The sequence below is a fragment of the Sinohyriopsis cumingii genome, chromosome 16 (genome assembly GCF_028554795.1).
Source record: "Sinohyriopsis cumingii isolate HCF-2022 chromosome 16, ASM2855479v2, whole genome shotgun sequence".
Taxonomy (NCBI): Eukaryota; Metazoa; Mollusca; class Bivalvia; order Unionida; family Unionidae; genus Sinohyriopsis; species Sinohyriopsis cumingii.
In genome coordinates this window covers 22,334,360-22,356,981 of record NC_142976.1, presented here as the reverse complement: position 1 = coordinate 22,356,981, position 22,622 = coordinate 22,334,360, and the positions used below count along the sequence as shown (strand labels likewise).

General features: G+C 34.8%; 1 long non-coding RNA gene across 3 annotated transcripts in view; it reads left to right on the top strand.

The window, feature by feature from the left end:
- LOC149780061 (uncharacterized) overlaps window positions 1-18,316 on the top strand; it is a 45,223-nt gene extending 26,907 nt beyond the window's left edge. Inside the window, exons 1-4 of one of the 3 annotated variants that reach the window (XR_016414992.1) lie at window positions 15,559-15,723; window positions 16,598-16,685; window positions 17,495-17,677; window positions 18,153-18,316. This is a non-coding gene — a long non-coding RNA (uncharacterized LOC149780061). Of the gene's footprint in view, window positions 1-15,558; window positions 15,724-16,597; window positions 16,686-17,494; window positions 17,678-18,152 lie in introns of those variants that run through there. The other 2 variants (XR_016414994.1, XR_016414993.1) reach the window with 2 other exon arrangements.
- Window positions 18,317-22,622: the final 4,306 nt, after the last annotated feature.

Genomic DNA, 22,622 nt, shown 5'->3' with positions numbered 1-22,622 from the left:
GCCAACGAGAAACACCTATAAATGCCCTGCACGCTACCGAGTCAGGCATTCAGCAAGGACAAGGCAGAAAGAGACGACGAAGAAAACACCCTTTCACCAGACTTCAAGCGAGAAAGGCCAAGAAAAGAAGAACCGTTCGAGACTTAGACGTTTTCGATTATTGAGAAAAGAGACAAAAAAATGATGCACCGAGAATCTTGCGCTTGTTCCAAGACGGAACTGGATCTGTTTGCCTTGCCCCCCACGATGATGACGATGCAAGAATCCCAGTGGGTGGAATTTCACCCCGTCTCCTCACTGACCGATTCCGCTCTCATCGAGTTTGAAATCAAAGGACAGCCCGAAGATTACATCGATCTGAATAGCAGTTACTTGTACCTGAAAGTCAAAATTCTAGATAAGACTGGAGGTCCTATAGACGATGAAGCAGTAGCTCCCGTCAACAATTTCATGCATTCCTTGTTCAGTGGAGTGGACTTGTACTTGAATAACAAACTGGTCAGTAGCAGCATGGATACTTACCCGAAACGTGCCTACCTGGAAAATCTCTTGACGTACGGAATAGATGCCAAGAACACTCATCTCAATGCCCGTGTGGTATGGGAAGCTGACGAACCTACCAAGTTTGAAATATTGGAAACTGATGAAAAGAAAGACAACAATGATGGATTTGTAGAACGAAGAAAGAGAATCACGGGAGCCGACACAAGTTTAGAACTGATGGATCGTTTGCATTTGGACATGTGGTTGCAAGAAAAGTATTTGCTGAACGGGGTGGATGTCCGCCTGAGACTGAATCGTAGCAGTGCCGCTTTCCATTTGATGGTTGATAGTGACGGTTACAAAACCAAAATCCTAGAAGCCAGACTCTACGTACGCCGTGTGGAAGTGTTACCTAAAGTGGGAAACGACATCAGTCAGACGTTGAGCAGAACGACTGCCAAGTATCCCATACGACGCCTGGAAGTGAAAACCTTCACCATTCCCAAGGGACAGCGATCCATGATCGAAGATCATCTGTTCCAAGGACAGTTACCCAAACGTTTGATCGTTGGTATCGTCGAGAATACAGCCTTCAACGGAGCTGCCGAAAAAAATCCTTTCTACTTTCAACACTTTGGCGTGTCCAAAATCGAAGTCAGTCGCGATGGCAAGACCTTGTGTACCCGACCTTTCGAACCTGACTTTACCAAGAAGAATTACTTGAGATCGTACTTGTCCCTGTACGAAGCCACCGGACAGTTAGGAACCAATACCAGTCACGGTATTACGTACGATGATTATGCAGGAGGCTACGCTTTGTGGGCTTTCGATTTCACTCCAGACCAAGGCAGCGACGAGGGACATTTCCACCCTATAAAATCCGGCCAGATTCGTGTGGAAATTCAGTTTAAAGACCGAGACCCTGATGAAACGGTGAACGTCATCCTGTATGCAGAATTCGATAATACCATAGAAATCAACAGTTTGAGAGAAGTCATCCTAGATTACTAGAAACCATGGAACACTGTTATCCCTCTTTACCTAGTGGAGAAACTTTAAAGATGGAATGTGAGGAGACTGTGGAAAAAATGTTGTGTTTTGAAAAAAAATTGTTTGATGTTATGATGTTGGATTATTGTTAAAAATGTTAGAGTTGTTGTTGTTTAGTGTTAAGTGATTTTTGAATAAAAAATGTTGTGTTTTGAAAAAATTGTTTGATGTTATATTGTTGGATTATTGTTAAAAATGTTAGAGTTGTTGTTTAGTGTTAAATGATTTTTGAATAAAAAATGTTGTGTTTTGAAAAAAATGCCTTTGTCTTTTGTTTAGCTATAAGAATGTTGGATTGATGCTCTTTCATTTCTTACTATCCCTCTCATGACACTCACTAAACGTTGCGACTCAAAAACCGTGTGGGGGATGTTTTCCTTCACGTCCGCGCTTTGACTTTAAGAACCGGGTTGTTTCCAGTCTAACCAGCCATTGTCGACTCATCCTCCTAAGAAGATGTGCTCCAAACTAGCTAAACTCAACGAAGCCTACGTGAATTTGCATAGGGTCAGACACAGTCTGATACCGAAGCGAGAAGAAAAAGAGAATGTGAGATTGTTAAAAATCACTGAAGACCTGATAGAAGAGCTCTTCAGAGAAGAAATGAACAGGGAAAAAGAAGAATGGACAGAGAAGTACAGACTTCAGAGACAGCAGCAACAACAACAACAAGAGCAGCAGCAGCAACCTAAAGCTGACAGAGGCTTTGTCGATTGTCGTATCGACACCAAAGAGTTCTTCTTCTCTTTCCGAAGAAGCAGACCTATCGCCAGAAAGTCTATCCTCAGAGGACATCGCATTCTTAGAAACTAAAAAGAATGCCATAGCAAACAAAAAAAAACAGCCCTTTTCAGGGCTACCCAATACTCTAGAAAAGAAATAACCATCGATTTGCCAATGTGTGTAGGTAGAGTAGTGTAAAAATAAACAATAACTCTTTTTTAAAAAAATGTGAGGGTATGTGTTTGTGTGTTTGTGTTTGTAAGTGGTTAAGTAAGTTGGTATGGATAGTAGATTAAAATGATGTCTTTTTTGGTGTTTGAGGTGTATATTTGGAGTTAGATTGGATTGCTTTGCGTATGTGGATAGTCTATTGAAGTGATTTATAAAAAATTTTAAAATAGGGATGGGTAGCATAAAAAAGTAAGTGAGTGTTTCTTTTAGGTCGACGCGTTGTTTTATGGTCATCATCTAGGTAAGATCAATTTTATGTTTTTAGGGGATGTTTTCGTTCACGTCCGCGCTTTCACTATAAATTGAAACTCGTTCGGCAGTCCAGCTACCCTTGTTGATTGATCAACACCAAAAATGAACACGAGACTGGAGAAACTGTTGGAACTTCATGTGCATCTGGAATATGCCAGGCGCATATTAAATGAACTGGCCGCGGAAGCCATTGTGGAGGAGGGAAGGATAAGAGAGGAGGAGGAAAGAAGAAACAAAGAAGAGGAGGAGAGAAGATATAAAGAAGAAGAGGAAAGAAGATACAAAGAGGAGGAGAGAAGATACAAAGAAGAGGAGGAGGAAAAGGAGAGAAGAAGAAGAAGAAATTTCAGAATCCCAGAGAGCGAAAATTGGGATTCTGAAGCGACATATCCTGCCTCTGCTCTCTCCCCCCAAAAGGTAAAAAGTAACTGGGGGATAAGATGTGTATGCGGCGCCAGGCCTGGAAGGTGCCACCATTAACCAGGTGTCCATGAAGTTCCAAACAAAAAAACAGCCCTTTTCAGGGCTACCCAATACTCTAGAAAAGAAATAACCATCAATTTGCCAATGTGTAGGTAGAGTAGTGTGAATATAAACACTAACTCTTTTTTAATATAGTGTGAGGGTATGTGTTTGTGTGTTGGTGCTTGTAAGAGCTAAGGTATGTTTGTGTGAATATTATGGGTTTCTTTATTGTTTCTTAGCGTAGGTGAAGAGTATAGTTTGGGTTTTGTAAGCGCTCACGTACGATTGTGTGGATAGTAGATTATGGATTTTGTTTATTGTTTGTTAGCGTATGTGAAGAGTATAGTTTGGGTTTTATTATATGAAATGAAAAAGTAGGGGGATGTTTTCCTTCACGTCCGCGCTTTTCGTATAAGAACCCACAGTATTCGTCGTTCAAACCATTCTGCAAAGAATAAAAAAGAAGATGGCTTCTAACCAAATGGACAAAATGGAAAAATTGCAAAACGTCCTCGATAATTTAGGAATGATAGAGCAAATGTTGGTTAACCTAAACGAGGATCACTATTCTTATAGTCCCCATCGAGTGAAGATGGAGATAAACAATTTACGAAAAATGAAGGTAATCATCAGTGATATGTTGAAAGAAATAAAGGAGGAGAAGGAGGATGAAGAGGAAAGGATAAGGATGAGAGCATGGAATGAAAAAATTGAAAAAGAAGAAGAAAATGAAAAGAGGAAGAAAGAAGAGGAGGAAGAGAAGAAGAAGAAAGAAGAGCAGGAGAAAAAAAAGAAAGAAAAGAAGAGAAAGAGTGTTGGAGATAAAATAAGAACTTGGTGGAGAAAAAGAAGAAACTAGAAGCAGAAGAAGAAGAAGAAAACCCAAAGGCCCTTTTCAGGGCCAGCCATATTTCTCGAAAAGAGATAGCCTTTCCATTGCCTACCCCTTTTTTAAAAAAATTTAAAAAAAAAAAAAATCCCATGTTCAATTTCCCTTGACGCTATAAAGTCCCACCCTGTTTAAATTCCTTTGACGCTAAACCGTCCCACGATTTTTCTCCATGTTAATTTCCCTTGACGCTAATCTGACCCACGATTTTTCTCCATGTTAAATTTCCCTTGACGCTAATCTGACCCAGGGGTCTCTGTAATGCTAATTCCCATTGACGCTAATGTACCCCACCTTACTACTTATACCATTTGTCAGAACAAGCAATGGTGACAAACTAAACACTAATAAAATATATTTTATACAATTAATTATTTAATAGCAGCAAACTCTTTAATACGATACTGAATAATATATAATTTATACTGAGCTATTAATAGTACAGTTATAATCTATGTCGAGTTACTAAAGCAATAGTGTGTACGTTCAATTAATTATCGTAGATAATGAAATAAGTGCATAGTTTACAATTCAATGGTGCCATGTATTCGCAAGGAAAGAGCAGACGTGTTCCATAAACAAATTATACTCCGTTCCTCAGTCACAATTCTCACTAGTTAATACTTGTGTATTTCTCTGTGTCGAGATCGGGTGTATTAAACGTTCTAACCAAAGTACTAAGGGATGCATAACAATAGGTCAGCGCACACAGTTTTATTTTTCACAACACAGACATAACGAAACACACTTAAGTTCATGAAAAATAATCTGCTGGCTGGAAATTGTAAAGGTACTTAAACGGGTTATGAAGGATATCAATCTTTTATTTGTTTTGAATTAAAATCGATTTCTGTAAAAACTTATGAAAGACGAACCAATACAGTGTCTTTCGTGATAAAACGTGCATGGAAACAACCCATAGTAACATTATCAAATCTTGTATTGTTCTTAAAGTAACAACGATACGTATATTTTAAAATAAATAAATAAACGTCATACTTGCTCCAAATATACTAAAGCAGCAAAATGATTCCACATAAAAAAGATTGTGGAATCCGTCGAATAAAGGATGTTTCCTTGATCCGGTAAATGTCCGAGCTCAGTATTTTAGGATTCCTCTGATTTTGTACCTTGGGGAAATATTGAATGCACGCTGTTACGTAACTTCAGGAAGTGTTTCTGTTTTGATCAATTAATCAAGCCTACGGCATGATATAAATTTGGCTATGTAAATTTTTCTTAGCCGTAACCGTCAAACATAGACAAAAGATCAATCAATATTCTTGTTAAATTTTGACAGTGTACTTAGGCAAAAAACAGCTGTTATCAAAAAGTTGTCAACAACAGCAATTATCTAGTACAGAGCCTTGTCTACCGATGGCATTGAAATATTGATGTATACGGACATATGAAGGCATTTTCGATTGGACATACTTTAAATCATTATGTTGAGTATAGTATACTATTTGTCAGAACAAATTCAAAGTTCGCTCATGAGACAGTGAATTTGTATTTATAGAGAAGAAAGAAGAAGAAAAAACAACGTGTAAACAACAGCAACAACATTTATAGATTCAATGCGCTGACTAAAGAACGTCATAAGATGGTCCGTTTAAAACAATAACGCACATGCTTTCCTGATCAGCAAATGATTTTGGCTAATTGATGTATGAATTACATCGACCGATGAATCTTTCCCTCGAATGTACCAACTATCGCGGACGACCTGATTGTTTATATTTTATATGGGTTTTTTTTAATTTTATTTTTTGTTTTTGTTTTTCTTGTTTGCTTTTTTGTTTGGTTTGCTGGATGGGTGTCTTTTCGCAAACTATTGATGAACTTTAAAAGCCTATGGGACACTGTATACATATTTACTATACAACGTTAATCTTATGATTAATATTGAAGTATCTACGAGATTGTTATTCAACAGGCTCGTGTTAACAGGCCAAAAACACGTTTGAAAATGAAAGGAACGTAATTTACAAGTTGTTGATTATTGTAACCATTTGGGTTTAGTGTTAAATTATTATTATACATATTTTTTTCTAATGTACCACTTTTATCAACAGAATGTTTTAAAGCATTTTAATTTGCTTTCAATGAAAATATGAAAATTGCATTGAAAATTTTCATGGCTGTAAATTTATTTGATATAGTTTTGCCTTCGATCGTTTTGCTGAAGAAGACATGTTTTGTTTTTTTTTCTAACGGGTTGGGTGTGGTGGAAAGAATTAACAATTTAGTAAAGTGCTACTACCTGTAAAGCAAAATAGCTCGGTCAGAAACACTGTAGAGTATCATTATAGCTGGGTAGATGTGGTGGAAGTTTTGTTTATAAAAATGTAATTGTTTTCAGTTAAATTCAAAACGATGTTTGCCATGAGTTCTCTCTTGATGTCTTGCGAAACAAAACACACAGAATAGCATCCTAAGGTTTATGATTAACATTTCACACATTAAGAACTGGAACTGATACATAGCAAACAAAAGAGTAAATCTTCACGATAGAACGTGTTCGTACAGGAAGTGGAGATAAATCGAATGCGAGTTTTATTTCATTTTAAGTATGTCTAAGAGGGAGTAAAATATTTAAACGATTACAACTGGTTTAAACAACATCGTACATTTCAACCAGAACGTATTTAAAAAAGGATAGATACTATATTGGTGTTTTTGGTCCAAATACTTCACACAATTTACAAACATGTAGTTTCTCTGATAATACCATTACCATATACTGATTATTGTTTTAAAAACCTAAAATTGAAATTGACGTTTAAAACTTATTTTGATATGACATGATACGCATTGGCTCATGACGTAACATTTGATTGTAAAATATCCCTTTTTGTACAAACATTGGGGCTATTAAAAAAAAATAGGTGGTTCACATGCGACAACCAATTTCGTATTGTTCTGAATATAAAAGTATGAACGAGTAATCTATTATTAATCTAACGTTTTCGTTGTCGAATGTGGACTGTGTGAAGAAGGAGGAAAACTGATATCCGTCAGCGTTCATTGGCACCTTGCAACTCTATAACGATTGAGTGCTCACTACATCTAAGCTGACATTTCTGATACAAGGAACACATAAGATGATTGTGACATACATCAGACACATTCCTTTGAAATAACCAGCATTAGAGATGAAGAATAGGTTACAGACAAGAATTTCATAATTGCATGGAATAAAAGACATTGTTGGATAAGGGCTGACTTTTGATAACAAACTAGCTATAAATTCGTGTTAATTATGGACTCATGTTGATGCACACGTAAAGCATATTTGACTTTTATCAGACCTGAAATGTTTCTGATTTGTTTGGTTAATGGTTTAATCTAACATTATTAAGAGGTGACGTGGGTCCTTTCAAAGTTAATTTCTACGTTTACATGCTAACAAAAAGACACATGTTACATATGACCGTTGTTTAAAAGCACAAGGGTTTAGGAATATAAAGTTCAAGCTAAAAAAAAGAAATTATTTTAGTGTTGTTTATCTGGACCATCCTTAATTATCTAGTCATTTAATTCAAAATTTAAATGATAAATATGGGACAAATTTCAAAAAAAAAAATTAAATCTGACGCCGTTTCACGATTATTTTGATCACTGAATGTACAGGAACGTAGGAGGTAAAATCCACCGGCTATTTATTTTAATAAAACTAATGAGATAATGTTGAATTCTAGTAGTTTATGTCGCAGTAATTATGTCGATGATACAATCGTAGGGAGAGGGAGCTGTGCGCACACTTGTATGTATCTGTCGTATTATTTCTGATTCATTCCATCCATACTCTAGAACTATTTATAAGATACCGGGTGCCTGCTCACTCTTTGTCTTGGCAGTAAATGCATCAAAACTGATATCCTTAGTCGGTAAAGTAACATGACAGTGTTATACATTTTGCAGAAAGTGTGTCTCGTGCTGCATGCTTTAAAACTATTGCACTCTGTTTCACTCTGTCGTTTGTAAAAATTCTAATAAAAGTATGATATTGTAGGATAAAAAACAATTGTGGACGCTGACATCTTTAATAATTTTAACTATTCTTTACTGAGAGTAGCAGCATTCGGCAATTATTAATTTACAAAGTTTGCACACTTATTTTTGTCGGTGAAAAAAATTATCAAGAAAAAGCATACATGGACTTTTCTAAGACGATTCTGGTAAGAGTTTGACAGCAAGACAATACTAAACATTAGCATGTGCAAAATGGTTTAAAACAAAATGAAAGATGTCAGACGTAACCACCTGAACTAGATATAAACAAAGCATTTAAACAATGTCAGGAAAGAAAATAAACTTTGTAAGTTTGCCATTGAATTGGTATGCATACTGAGTACAACACACAGTTTAGGATATACATGTTCCGGCAATTCGCGTGTGAGAAGCTTTTTAGCGAACGTATGTATGATCCGTGAATACAGGTGCCCAACGAGAAGAAAACTGTTTGCTTTTGATACTTACTTTTCCTATTAAAAGCGTTTATAGATAAAAATTAAATACATATCAAAAGAAGAGAAAAAGAGAAGGGGCATCTTTTATACATGCGATATTCTTCCGGCTCTGTTTCGAGGCCGAGATTGGCTCACATAGTACCTACCCCTTTCTAAATCATAACCAACTGTCTCGAGTTCCTAGCCTAATTCGCATTATAATCTATTTAATGTGCATTGTGCAGAGCAGAAACTATTATGAAACTATTATGTGATATTGGCATAAATCATAAATAATGACATAAAGCTACATTGACTTTATATGCTGGAAAATTAATTCCAAAAACAAACACCCAATTTCATCATTCTTTCAGCTTCCAAAGTTTCGTAATACTCTTCATGTACTTTAGAAATTATAGACTGGTTACTCTGTTGTACTTTAGAAATTATATACTGGTTATTCTGTATAATGAGTAAGATATCCCGTAATTATTCTAGAATTTTCTAATTACGCAATTAAACTGTATAGTTTGAAGAGCGTTGCCTTAAGTCGACAACATCAAAATTAAATGGATTTAGATCAGTATTTTACATTCGGTTTGGTGAGTGTTTCAAATATACGTCACGACTTTGATAGTTGCCAACGAGATATGCTGAATACTGTACAGAGAAGAAACTTGAATTTTGAATCAGGTTACCTTGTCTTTGCATAGCTGGTTTCGGGCATTGTCATAAACTCTGAGCGACAAAAGAACTTCATTTTAGATAATTTAGATAAGTAGTTTACATTGAAGTTAAACGCTAGATCACAAATCCAGTTATTTATAAATACCTCTGTCACGGAAGTGTATAAATCTCTATGTTATTTTTTTTAATACACGGTGCAGTTTGTTGAGTACTCTTAAGAAATTAAATTAAACTTTATAATCGAGGGATTCATACTAGTGGGGCTATTGTGCATATAAAAATGTTTGTTATGTGTGGATTTGGTGTCATAATTTACTGTTATGTATAGTTTATCTGCATTATATGCTTGACCATTGTCTGACCTATATGGTAGGAGTTTGGACCTATATGACTAACCTCAATTTTTCAAAAAAGTATGTTTACCTGGATTTGAGTGCAGGACCTTGGTTTCTCCCTTGGAAATTCTATTGTTTAATTAATTTTGTATAAGTTATAATTAAGTTGCTTACCGGTATTGGATTCTAGCCTTAGAATGTTCTGGAAGCCAACTTATTGCCCACATCCTGGTCATCTTATAGTGTCTTAAGTTTTTATATATGGATAATAGGATCTGAAATAAAGAAAGTTCTGTATTCATGTTTTAACAGTTCTGATGAATCACATTTAGTAGTGTTCATATATAGTTTGAGAGGAATTACTTGTTCATATTTTTCGTTGAAAAAATAAAGAGCGCAGTGAAACTTTGGACTAAAACACTATTTGGGGACTATTGTGAATTCAATCAAAGACATTCGGGATTATATAACCGTGATACCTCAACTTATTCATGAATCTTAAATATCAGCACATTTAAGACTCTCGGAATTCATTTGGAATCTTCTGTGCTATTGTTTTCATGATAGAACATTTATGATTATCTGGGATATAATTCACGAACCCTACGTTCCACTTAAATATTCATTTTATAGCTTAGATAATTAAATTATTTGTTGAGTTTACTAAACTTGGTGTTTTTTTTCCCTTCTCTGTTAATTAATTTAAGAACATAGAATCGTAACAAAGTCGAAGATGACACATGATTTATACCATGAATAGAATACAGAAATACATATAATCACATTCAAGTACTCAATATTTCACAACGCTTTGCCTAAAACCCAAAAAATATTGTACATATTATGTAACAATATTTCCTGGCAAACGTCTATTGCTGTCAAGCAGTCTATTGAGTGTGGGGAAAGATGAACTAGAATATTCAACTTCAAAACCATATCCGCTGTTGATGGAGAACCAATTGTTAAACTTGAACAACTTTTAAAAAAACAAGATGTATGCATAAGAAAGGGCCAAGATTAATGCTGGATGTTTGTAACTTGTTCATTTCCTCCACTTCAAGTCTTCAGGTTGATAAACAACTGAACGCAGTACATTTCAAATATTAATGTGCCTTTTGAAAAGTTCTCCTTCAATTCGAGTTAGGATATTTATGTAGCGGAGTATAAAAGACGCTTGGACCACATGGCGTCGTGCTGTCATGGAAAGATTTATGCGTATGTCAGTAAAGGTCAATATTGCCATCACGTTAGCGCTCTATTTTGAATTAATCGTGAACTCATTTTTCCTTTAGATGTTTAAATTAAACTAATGTAAATTTAACTATCGGTCGAGTGTTTTCATTATTTACCTACTTACATCGTGTATATATTTATTTTGTCGCCGATAACGTAAAATAACGAGCAAGCGTAATTCTTTGTAAGTTCAAAGGTCTGACAACACACTCATGAGACTTTGAACTCTCTGGAAAAAACATTTTCTCCTTATCAGGCAAATGTTTGTGCTCAGTTAAACGTCTATGACTGTTTCGTAGCTTTAACCGTTGGTTTCATTTCTGATGCATTATTGCAGCCTACGGCAAGACGCAAGCTTACTTTTAAAATAAACTCCCTGAGCAAAACCGTCTTCCAATGACAAAACATCAATCAGTATTCTCTTTAAACTTTGACAGTTCACCTATGTAAGTTACAGATGTTATTGATAAGCTGTAAACAACATCAATTATTTTTGTAGACCTTTTTATATGTTAACCCACTAACATTGTATATTAACAAGTAATGTTGTATTTGCAGGTATGAAGACGCCTTCTATTAGATATTTTTAAAGCGTTACCTATGGATCGTTTTAAAGCGCTGCCTACAGAAGAGTTTACCCTTTGTGAGGAGAATAATTTTGCAAATTCAGCTAAGAATATAGTGTTAATTATTAACAGAAAACACAGTCTCATAAGCCTTATAGATTCAGTCTACAGACGAAAGAAAAAATAAGAAAGACAGTTTTATGTTATTACTAAATTGCACGCTCCTTCCTACTGGCCATCGTTTCCGATTTAAATATTACAAATATCACTAGAGGAACACATAGGATTAAATACCTTTTGTTTAGGAATCTTTTAGATAATACAGATATTTATTGTACAAACTGGGAAGCCAGACAAAAGAGTAAAATAATTAAAGTCACGTTCGATAAAAGGACTGGTATTTGTATAATGGGTGAAGCATGTAACACAACATACTACTTCTAGTCAGGTATTTCGACACTATTTTACTAAAACCATGGCTATCAATCATGGTGCAACAAGTAAATGAGCATAGTTATACAAATTGCTGTTATTGTCTTAGAAATGAGAAATATACTACAAACGTATGGTTTTGCAGAGCCTTTGGATTCAAATGGTATTCTTAAGTGACTAGTATATCTGGACTAAGAATGTATGACTATTAAAAGTTTTGGTGTGGAATCGTTGTTACTTTGTGTTTCAATTTATAAATAATTGTATACGAATTTTGGCCAAAAATTCTATTTTGATGCGACTGAAAAAGAAAAAGCACAGAATCGCACTCACAATATTTGGATTATCATCTGAAAAATGACGAAATAAACCTGGTATACAATTGGAGCTAAAAGGATACATATTCCTGATAGAGTTTGGTTTTACATTAACATGAGGGAAACTAAATATTTTCTTCCGTGAATTTTATCAGAATCTTCAAGCTAAATTAATTGATAAATTATATGGAATCGCTGTATTACGTTTTGAATGTGTTGATCTGTTTTAATCTGAAAGCAACTTGATACAATTTAGTCACGTATATCAATCATGCAAATAAGACCGACATTCCCAATGAATATGTAAATTTATGTATGTGTTTTTCATATTTCAAAATAAAAACCCATGCAAAATTTTCTAGATATGCCAGTTCGTTACTGTCAATAATATGTGTGTGTTATCCGCAACGAAAATGTCTAGCTTTATGCTTAACATCATTTTTGATGGCAATGTTGCCAGTGTGTAAATACAATGGCCATGTGTTTCACTGAGTATGCTATCCCTACTGAAAATGTTTATACTAACATAAATTCTACTGAAATAAGAAAAAGGGAAACCATTATTCAACTAGCATTTACCTTGAAAATATACACGTTCTGCGAAACTGACGCTACAAATTACACCATTATTAAACACTAACCCTGTCAGACACGCGCGCTCGTGTGTGTGTGTGTGTGTGATTTCCATGACAGATCATGCTGCGTCTAAACAACGTTTGGATGAAAATAAAATTTACTAGGAATTTAAGGATTTTTGTGTCAGGTGTTTCACAGGTGTTATCTCCATTTAGAAAGCAATATGCTGAATACATCATTAGCCTCATCATCTATCCATACTTTTAGACATCTAGTAGCCTGATCATTTGTGTATGCATTTATAAATATATAATTGCAATTTAGCGTAAATGGTTTGCCACACCACCTGTTTAGTCAGCAACCCAATATGCTGCTTTCAACCCTGAGACTTAGAGGGGTGGATAGGACTTTAAAATAGAGAAGGGTGGATAGGACTTTAAAGTAGAGAGGGGTGGATAGGACTTTAAAGTAGAGAGGGGTGGATAGGACTTTAAAGTAGAGAAGGGTGGATAGGACTTTAAAGCAGAGAAGGGTGGATAGGACTTTAAAGTAGAGAAGGGTGGATAGGACTTTAAAGTAGAGAAGGGTGGATAGGACTTTAAAGTAAAGAAGGGTGGATAGGACTTTAAAGTAGAGAGGGGTGGATAGGACTTTAAAGTAGAGAGGGGTGGATAGGACTTTAAAGTAGAGAAGGGTGGATAGGACTTTAAAGTAGAGAGGGGTGGATAGGACTTTAAAGTAGAGAGGGGTGGATAGGACTTTAAAGTAGATAGTGGTGGAAAGGACTTTAAAGTAGAGAGGGGTGGATAGGTCTTTAAAGTAGAGAGGAGTGGATAGGACTTTAAAGTAGAGAGGGGTGGATAGCACTTTAAAGTAGAGAGGGGTGGATAGGACTTTAAAGTAGAGAAGGGTGGATAGGACTTTAAAGTAGAGAGGGGTGGATAGGACTTTAAAGTAGAGAGGGGTGGAAAGGACTTTAAAGTAGAGAGGGGTGGATAGGTCTTTAAAGTAGAGAGCAGTGGACAGGACTTTAAAGTAGAGAGGGGTGGATAGGACTTTAAAGTAGAGAGCAGTGGACAGGACTTTAAAGTAGAGAGGGGTGGATAGGACTTTAAAGTAGAGAGGAGTGGATATGACTTTAAAGTAGAGAGGGGTGGATAGGTCTTTAAAGTAGAGAGGGGTGGGTAGGACTTTAAAGTAGATAGTGGTGGATAGGACTTTAAAGACTTTAAAGGCGCCAAATAAGCACACTACACCTATAAATTAGTTTATTTTAAAGCATATACGTAATTCTTCTTCACTTACTTTAATTTGTAATGTCCTGGCACGGTAATAACTTCTTCCTTGTCCATTTACATTACCTTGTAAAGTTTAGAGCGCTATCAACATGAAAGCATAATCAGTCAAGGTTATGTAAGAGATTTGCGCGTTTGCATAATTGAGTTGTATTGCATAACAAGATTACTTGTTTTATTTAAAAAATCAAGCAAACAAACAATGAATCATGACTAGATTCGTGTTTGCAAGATCGAAGTATTTTAGGGGCAGCACGTGACGTGCTGAAGGATAATATTCTTATCTTGGGTGAAGTTTTTTTTTTAATACTAGATCTTGTTAAAACTTTTAAATTATAAGCGATGGTAAAATAAATAAGATCTCAAATCCACGATGCAATGTTTTGTGTCAGCAAATAACAATGCTACGATGAAATGATGTTATTTGTGTTCACGTATGAATAACCAGTGCACAGTCCTCCCCCACTAACAAACCAGTGAAATTGATTTACCATCCTGTTTGAACCAGAACATTGATATTCTTTTAATCTTGGCAATGTGTGGTTGTTTAAGATATATTGAGTTTTCAATCTTCATTTCCTACAGCATACGTCACGAAATAGTCATATTAGCCAGTTTATAGCCTCATAAGGTTTGTGTTGTTGTCGTTTTGTTTAGTTTTACTTTCTCATTTTGTGAACTTGTTGTTTGGTCTGACCTTAATTTGTTCTCTTTTGAGAATCAAAATTTATGTGTACTTATTTCTGCACCAAAGCATGTCCGGTTGAAGCTGTGTGTGTGTGTGTGTGATTTACGACATATCAACACATACAGGCTACATGTAAACTGCCGAGACATGTAAACTGCTTTGCCCAGTGACATGTAAAGAAAGCCGAATCAGGTTGATCCGATTGAGGGATTCGACCACGAACCCTTCTGGTAGCACGTTTAATATGCTTGCCACTTATTCGCCAGTCTATGATCCTACTCGAATAGGATAGGGTAGGTGAGATAGAAAACCCTTCGACCAGATTGGATACTGTTCTAGAATCTGTCGGATTGGATGTGGTAGGTAATACAAACTTATGGGTGAAATAATCCAAAAGTCTATAACAATTATGGGCTAAATGGAGCAGGCCACTACATAGAAGTGGGATATTATTTTGGATGCACCAAACATAAAAATCAATTCAAAGGTTGAACACCGAATGCTTATCTACATTTCAGTGAGGAAAATAAAGATGAGATATGTAAGGGCTGTTTTTTGATATTCTGTTGATGTTTTGTGTAAAGATTTGCGTTAAAGAAAATTCAGAGAAGCAAATGACATGGTATTTAGAAATAAGGATAAAGATAACTATACATACATAGACTGGACGGCTGCCAAAGAACAAGTCTTTAAATTCTTTACTTTGAGGCAATCTAGAATAAAATTGCAATAAAATGTTTCTTTTAAATGAAAACAACAATGTACCGCTCCTATATGATTAACTAGCCAGCGTAATGGCATGTTGTGCACGAGGTGCACTAATTGAATTTGCATGTTGACAAGTGCAACTGAGGATTTACATTCAAGGTTTCTATATGACTAATATGTACAGACGGAAACGTGTTGTTTATTACATAATACAATTATTTCAAGAACAACAGGAAACATATATTTTCTGCTATGCATGTTCCATTACAATATCGCAATTGTTGGCTGCTTATAATGGCCGTGGACTAAAAGACTACATCAACGGTGTCATCTTTTGCACGAGTAAGTATTATGAATAGGTTAGGAGAATTCAGCTGGTTTGTGCGTGAAGAACGAGTAGATGAGCCGTGTGTGCGTGAAGAACGAGTAAATAAATCTGTAGCAAGTAATTTTATTGGGCAAAATTTTCAGCACATGGTGGGCTATTCATGGCCGCCAGTATATTTGGTGGAGGAAGAACTCGGGATAACCCTTGGAAGAAGCACAGACCCACGGGAAGCTACCGGCAAGCTTTCCCACATATCCATGTTGGCCAAGCCCGATAATCTAACCCTCCCCACAAATATACCTAGCAAAAGAACGATCAATCGGTGAGGGCAATCTTAGTGGAGGGTGTTTGCAATCCATAATAGCCCCACCCCTACCCCCAAACTTGATAGTGATTTACCATGACGAGCGTGTGTGTGTGTGTGTGTGTGTGTGTGTGTGTGTGTGACCCTTAAATATTAGTTTTGCCCACTCTCCCATTATTATCCCCCCCCCGGAAAAATCATTTGCATGCCCATGCTTCTTTCATGCCTGTCCAACAATAATAATAATGACAGATCAAGTTTTCCTCTAAAGCCAAAAGTTGCGAATAGTTGATGTATTGTTTGTGTTTAATTGTAAAGGCTAATTACCCCGCCCCTTTCGTGTTGAGGTACTGGGAGTAAATTACCAACTGTCAACAGATGGCGGTCTAGGTCATAGTCAAACCATCAACCAATTGCTTGTGAGTGTAATACTAATGTCCGTTCAATGTGGAGAATATAGTATTATTATTCACAATATATACAGCACAATAGTTAAAAGGAATTTTTTAAAAATGCTTTAAAGCTGTCGGTATAAAGATTTTGCCTTCTAATTCGGCTCTAATTATATATATATATTATTTTAGGTACTAAATGAGAATTTTGAGAACCAGCACCAGGAAGATAATGCCCTATAGAGAACCGAAGACAGTAGATGATGTGACATATCATGTGGTACATTTTGATGTGGCATTGAATTAATTCCCTGTTTACAGGATTTGTATAGCTTCATAGTTGATATGGATTCATAAGGCCTCACAGACTGTATCAACATATGAGTCAATAATTAAGTTATGTAACTTTTTTATTGCGGATAAACTATAATGTATTGGTAATATGTCAAACTTTATGATCAACCCTTAGTTGTAAAAGTAAGCAGAAAGGTTTGGTGCATTTGTTGTTCAGACATGCAAAAGACTTCATGTGTGCCTACCATATCTACTGCAAAGGCATGAAACACGTTTTTCATACTCTTATTACAGGAACTAGACACACCATCATGCAGTATTGCTGTTCCATGTCAGACTGACAGGATAATTAAGATAAAACAAAGAAGCTAACGAAACACATAACATTGTACTAAACTCGGTATGATTATGTAAGCGTTTGACTCGGTTGATCAAGCACTTGTGAACTTGTTATTATTTAGCAATGATACACTTTATTCATGAGAAATCCTCATCTGTGTGAAAACTACAATGATCAGAATACACGTCTAAAATTTCACCTAATACACAGGTTGTAAAGTAAATGTCCAGCAAGTAAAGAGAAGGAACAAAGGCATTGCAAACTTTCATGTACTTGTCAGCATTCACACACGTCACTCATGCCAGAAAATGAGCTTACTTTTTCAATGTTACTTATGCATAAGTCCATTTTTAAAACGTTGATAAACACATTTAAGCTATGTACAGGTGACGTCACATTTTAAGAAATAGAAGTAATGTTAATTTTGCTCAACACATTTTTTCTCTTTTCTTCAGATCAATGAAGTGAAGAGTAGTTTTGACGTGGAGAAAGAAGGACTTTCTATAACCATAAAAACTGCAGAACTTTAGTGTGGAGGTGGACACTATTATTACAGACAGGCATGTTCAGAACAGAAATGGATCAGAGAGAATATGAGAGCCACACACTATTATGATGTATATGACATGTAGGCAAGTGTATGTAGATATTGGAATTTTTACTACACTAAATGATACTATCTGATAACACTCGTATACAAGCACGTATAGTAATATAAAATTGCAATGTTTAAAGTTACATTAAAGTTTGAGTGAACATATCACTAGGAATACAGCCAGCCCCATCATCCCCGGCCCTGTACATACACACACAGATGGGAGAAACTAACTAAAAAAAGCAACTCGAACTTGAAAGATTTTAATCAGAACAAAGAAGACACAGATTATTCTTGTAGCACTTATTTAAAATCATATATCGCAAAAAAAGTTATTATTATTATTATTGTTATTATTATTCACTTATTAAACTATGATTTAGATGTATGTTAAATTGAGTAATAATTAAGTCTTCTTTCCAATTCCATTGATTTTCTTTGGTATATTGTCAGTATAAATATATGCAGTAGATGACATTTTTCAGTTTCTTGAATTACTGGGCTAACGCTTTTTTCAGACTATGTTGAAGAATTGATGGCAGTGCTGGAGAAAGTGTTCAGGAAGCCGTAGTCCGTTGATAAACAGTTATTGCCACCTCTATGCAGCCATGTATATATTATGACTGAAAATGGAATATACAGCAAATTTTTAAACTTGAATAAAGTCATATTATTTCATGTATCCCAGTTCTCTGTTACTTCTTTCATCCTTTCAGAGCCAATGCCTTTACCATAAAATCAGATTTTACCACAACCAGTGTTAGAAGCTAAATGAATCAAAAGTGAGCATGAATAAACAGCAATATGTTTTTAATGTCATGGTATAGAATCTGTTCAAGAAATGAAATTACAGTGGATTAAAACAATTTTCATGAGAATTGCGAATATAATGGACGATTGATTTAGCTTGATCTATTATTAAAATGAAAGGTTTGGGTAAATATTCCACACTCAGTAAAGAGATAGCACTGATACTTTTTGTTAATAAAGGAAGAATTTTATGAAAAGGAATTTTAAGCATGATTTTCACATGCATATAAAGCAATCACTTGTCCCAAAATTTGCCATAATAGTGGCACCTTAATTACTGTAAGATTATTTTGCCTACAAGTGTTCATGTACTCGGACAGGATTTCCTTGCAATTTCCATATTGCTGAATGTATGCACAGTATGATGCTTCTAGGACATATCCAAGCGAACCGTATGAAATCTTGAATGATCAATGATGCAATCCACATTGACCTCCTTAGTCATTTTTAAAATCATAATCTCTTTACAACATATACACTTCTTGACTATTTATTTACTGCTACAATTTCCACAGGTACACACATATACCTGGTAAATAGACTCCATCATTCATTATTGTGTTAGAGAGCAAACTTGTGGGTAATCTGTGGGTATGTGTGTGTGTGTGTGTGCGTGGTGCACGGTTAGACTTTTGTTCTTCCTTTTGTACCACAATAACATAACAATAATCAGCAATGTATTATTATTATGTAGTATTATTATTATATGTATTATAATAATAAAAATAATAATAATAATAATAATAATAATTATTATTATTATTATTATTATTATTATTATTATTATTATTATTATTATTATTAAGATTTGTTTCCCCATATATATATATCTATATCTATCTCTATATATATATATATATATATATATATATATATATATATATATATATATATATATATATATATATATATATATATATATATATATATATATATAGATAGATAGATAGATAGATAGATAGATAGATATATATATATATATATATATATATATATATATATATATATATATATATATATATATATATATATATATATATATATATATATATATATCCTTTGCCACTAGTATTATATACCAAGACCCACAGAGAAAATATATGCTTGCTGAACATCTGGATACACCAAGTCTATGATTACATTTTATTTGTAATAAAATTGTTAAATTTTACTATCTGTGGAGTGTAGTAAAAAATCAAAGCTCATTCGGGGTCTGCATTTCATCACGGTTTAAAAGAAGAAACATGTCATAAAGTTAATAAAGAATATATTTCTACACCTCGTACAGTCTGAATCTCAAGAGTTTAACTTTTAACACCACATGTTACTGATGAACCAGGCCCAAATGACAATCTCCTCTGAAGACATCCAAGTTTCGCCCAAATTCGTGCCCTTCTTTTTTCATTATGAAATTGAAATAACATTAACAAAAGATTAATAATAATAATAATAATAATAATAATAATAATAATAATAATAATAATTGCCAAAATGATAATATTAATTACCAGAATGAATAGCCCAAGCACTACTTAGCTTCATTATGTCCTTATGTTTTCTTTGGGGTCTTCGTCCACGTTCTTGTCTCGTTCGGGCTTAAATCGGTACTGTATAACCTCAGCAAGCATAATTTTATTAAGATTCTTTACATTCTAGGAGTTCACCTTCTTTACACGACGAATATCGGCATGACAAATTTGCCGTAAATTCGCTTGCAACATCACTAAATTCAGCCATCACCATATCCGCTCAACTTGAGGGACTTCCTTACAGTACGTCACTTCCGGAAATCCTATTAACACCGGAAGTATACAAAAATATTTCCAGAGCGTTTTCCATAAAACATCGATCAATGCACACATCTTGATTTTCTTCTCTGTGAGTTAAAATATGCATTTTTAATGCACATTTCTGAGTTATTTAGCAAAAAATGAACATTCTTATATACAATGTGTATTACACTCTAGTAGACCGTTAATATAAGCATTACCGCTAGATTCCAGAACACGCTTATGTATGACTTGTATTTGGAGCAAATATTTGAAATTTTTCCTATTTATGGATTTTATTTTATTTATATTTTCCTTATATTTTAAAATGCATTTGTGTGGATTTTATCATGTATTAATATATAGGTGCTTCTTCTTGCCATGTAAATAATGTCACCTCTGACAAAATCTAAACCGCTGACCTTTCGATCTGTAATTGTGCGTCATGCAATAGCAATTATTTTAAAAATAAAATCCGAAATATTCACACGAGATTACACAGTCGGTTGAATTTTAAAATTAATTTAATCTCGTTTCGGGTATTATAGAATGTCTGCATTTTTCATCTGTAATCTTTCGTCCAGCAGATGTTGTGCCCAGTGCCAACCACTTTTACATAACCTTTGCTGCAGTCGTTGTTAAAGTTTAGAAAAGTGTTACATTCGTCTTTGCATTCTCACGGAGAAAATGCCCTTCCATTCTGAGGTGTAAATTTCTTTAGATGTCCCCTGTATGCAGTTTTATACGGTTCAAACAATACACAACATACATAACGTTTTGTGTCTCAAATGAATTATGTTGTTTCATTCTAACATTTGTACATTTTTGAAGATTTTTTGCTATGTATGATTTTAATTCGAAAATCACAAAACACGCAACCATTAAACTCGCACTTACAACGACCAGGATTGTGGACATCTGTTAGACTGAATCTCACTCAAATGTCCCTTATGTTTGTTTTTTGTTTGTAAGCTGTAATCCAAGTGCGTGTTTCTAACGCTTACGAACAGATTTCTTGTAAAAGAGCAAACTTTTCTCTAACACACTTTGGTAAAGAGGCTGAGTGTTTATTGAAAGTAACAATAAAGGTCTATCCAAAGGAATAATAAATTAATTAGTTATTTTGCTTAGAAGTGAATTTGTCTTTTCATTATTGTCTTTGATGTCATTTTCCCCAAGTTCCCTGATTTCGTAAAACCTTTCTCGTACTAACGCGAAATGAAATGAACAAGCGTCATGAATATCTTGTTAATTGCTGCAAATTTGGCGGAACCTCAGTATATGGAATTTAACAAGGATACTGAACTTACGCCATGGACGAAAATGGTTTTTTATGTAGCTGCTTACGCATGTCCGTTTCCTTCAAATAAACCCTAGTATTGAGATTATCTCCCCTTGCAAAGTTATTTTGTCCCGTCGAAGAAGTCTAGACATTCTTAAGCAGTTTAATCCTGATTGAAAAATGGCTCCTATTAATCCAGTTAGGAAACACTTTTAGGTCTTCGGAACTGGCCATAGTGAAGCAAATACCATTCATATACATTACATAGACATATGGTAGCGTTTGGACCTTTTTAGCTATGTATTTCTCACATTTAACTACATAATTGTTTTCATAGGAGTGGTCAAATTTATTTACCATAGCAATCCATTTTTTTTTTCAAGCGATAAATAAAGTTTGCATTAAAAATAAAATGTTTCTTTTCAAAACTGTCAATGTGAACTTGCATCATCCGGTTGATTTTGATCCGTCTTGTCAAGCATCACCTTTCTAGAAATAGTCAAACAATTATTACGGTCAATGTTAGTATAAAGGTTATCAGTGTCTGCTTGTAAACAGGACACCTTTATTGGAAGTTTCATCTTACTTAGTTCTTCCACAAAACCTTATGTAACTTTCACATATGAAAACTTTCTCTGAGTCAAGTGATTTAAATATGAATCGATCCATTCCGTAATGCCCTCAGTCCCACTTGAACAACCTGAAACAATGTGTCCGCCTGGTGGAATTTGGTGCAGTCCAGTTTTCTACAAGTTTGTGAATTTTAGGAAGATAGAACAAATATCCAGGTTTTGAATCCTTCGCGAAGAAGTAGACGAGTTATATTCCCGCTGCCCCCCCCCCCATAAAAACAACTTCACGTAATCTTCCAAGTTCACATTGGACATCAAACCATATCATGATAAAATGATTTTGTAAAAGGCTTATGACACTCATCATCATTAATCAATGTGTCGCTTCCAAAATACACAGATCTCGGTCCATTACAACGGTGGCATTTCCATTAGCTGCCTTCTCTATAAACTAAACAGTGCTTTCTAGCAAAGTTTGCAACGACTTTATCTCTGATTTATTGTGAACTGAACCTTAAACAAAACGTCAAAAATGGTTTTGTTTATAATGACAGA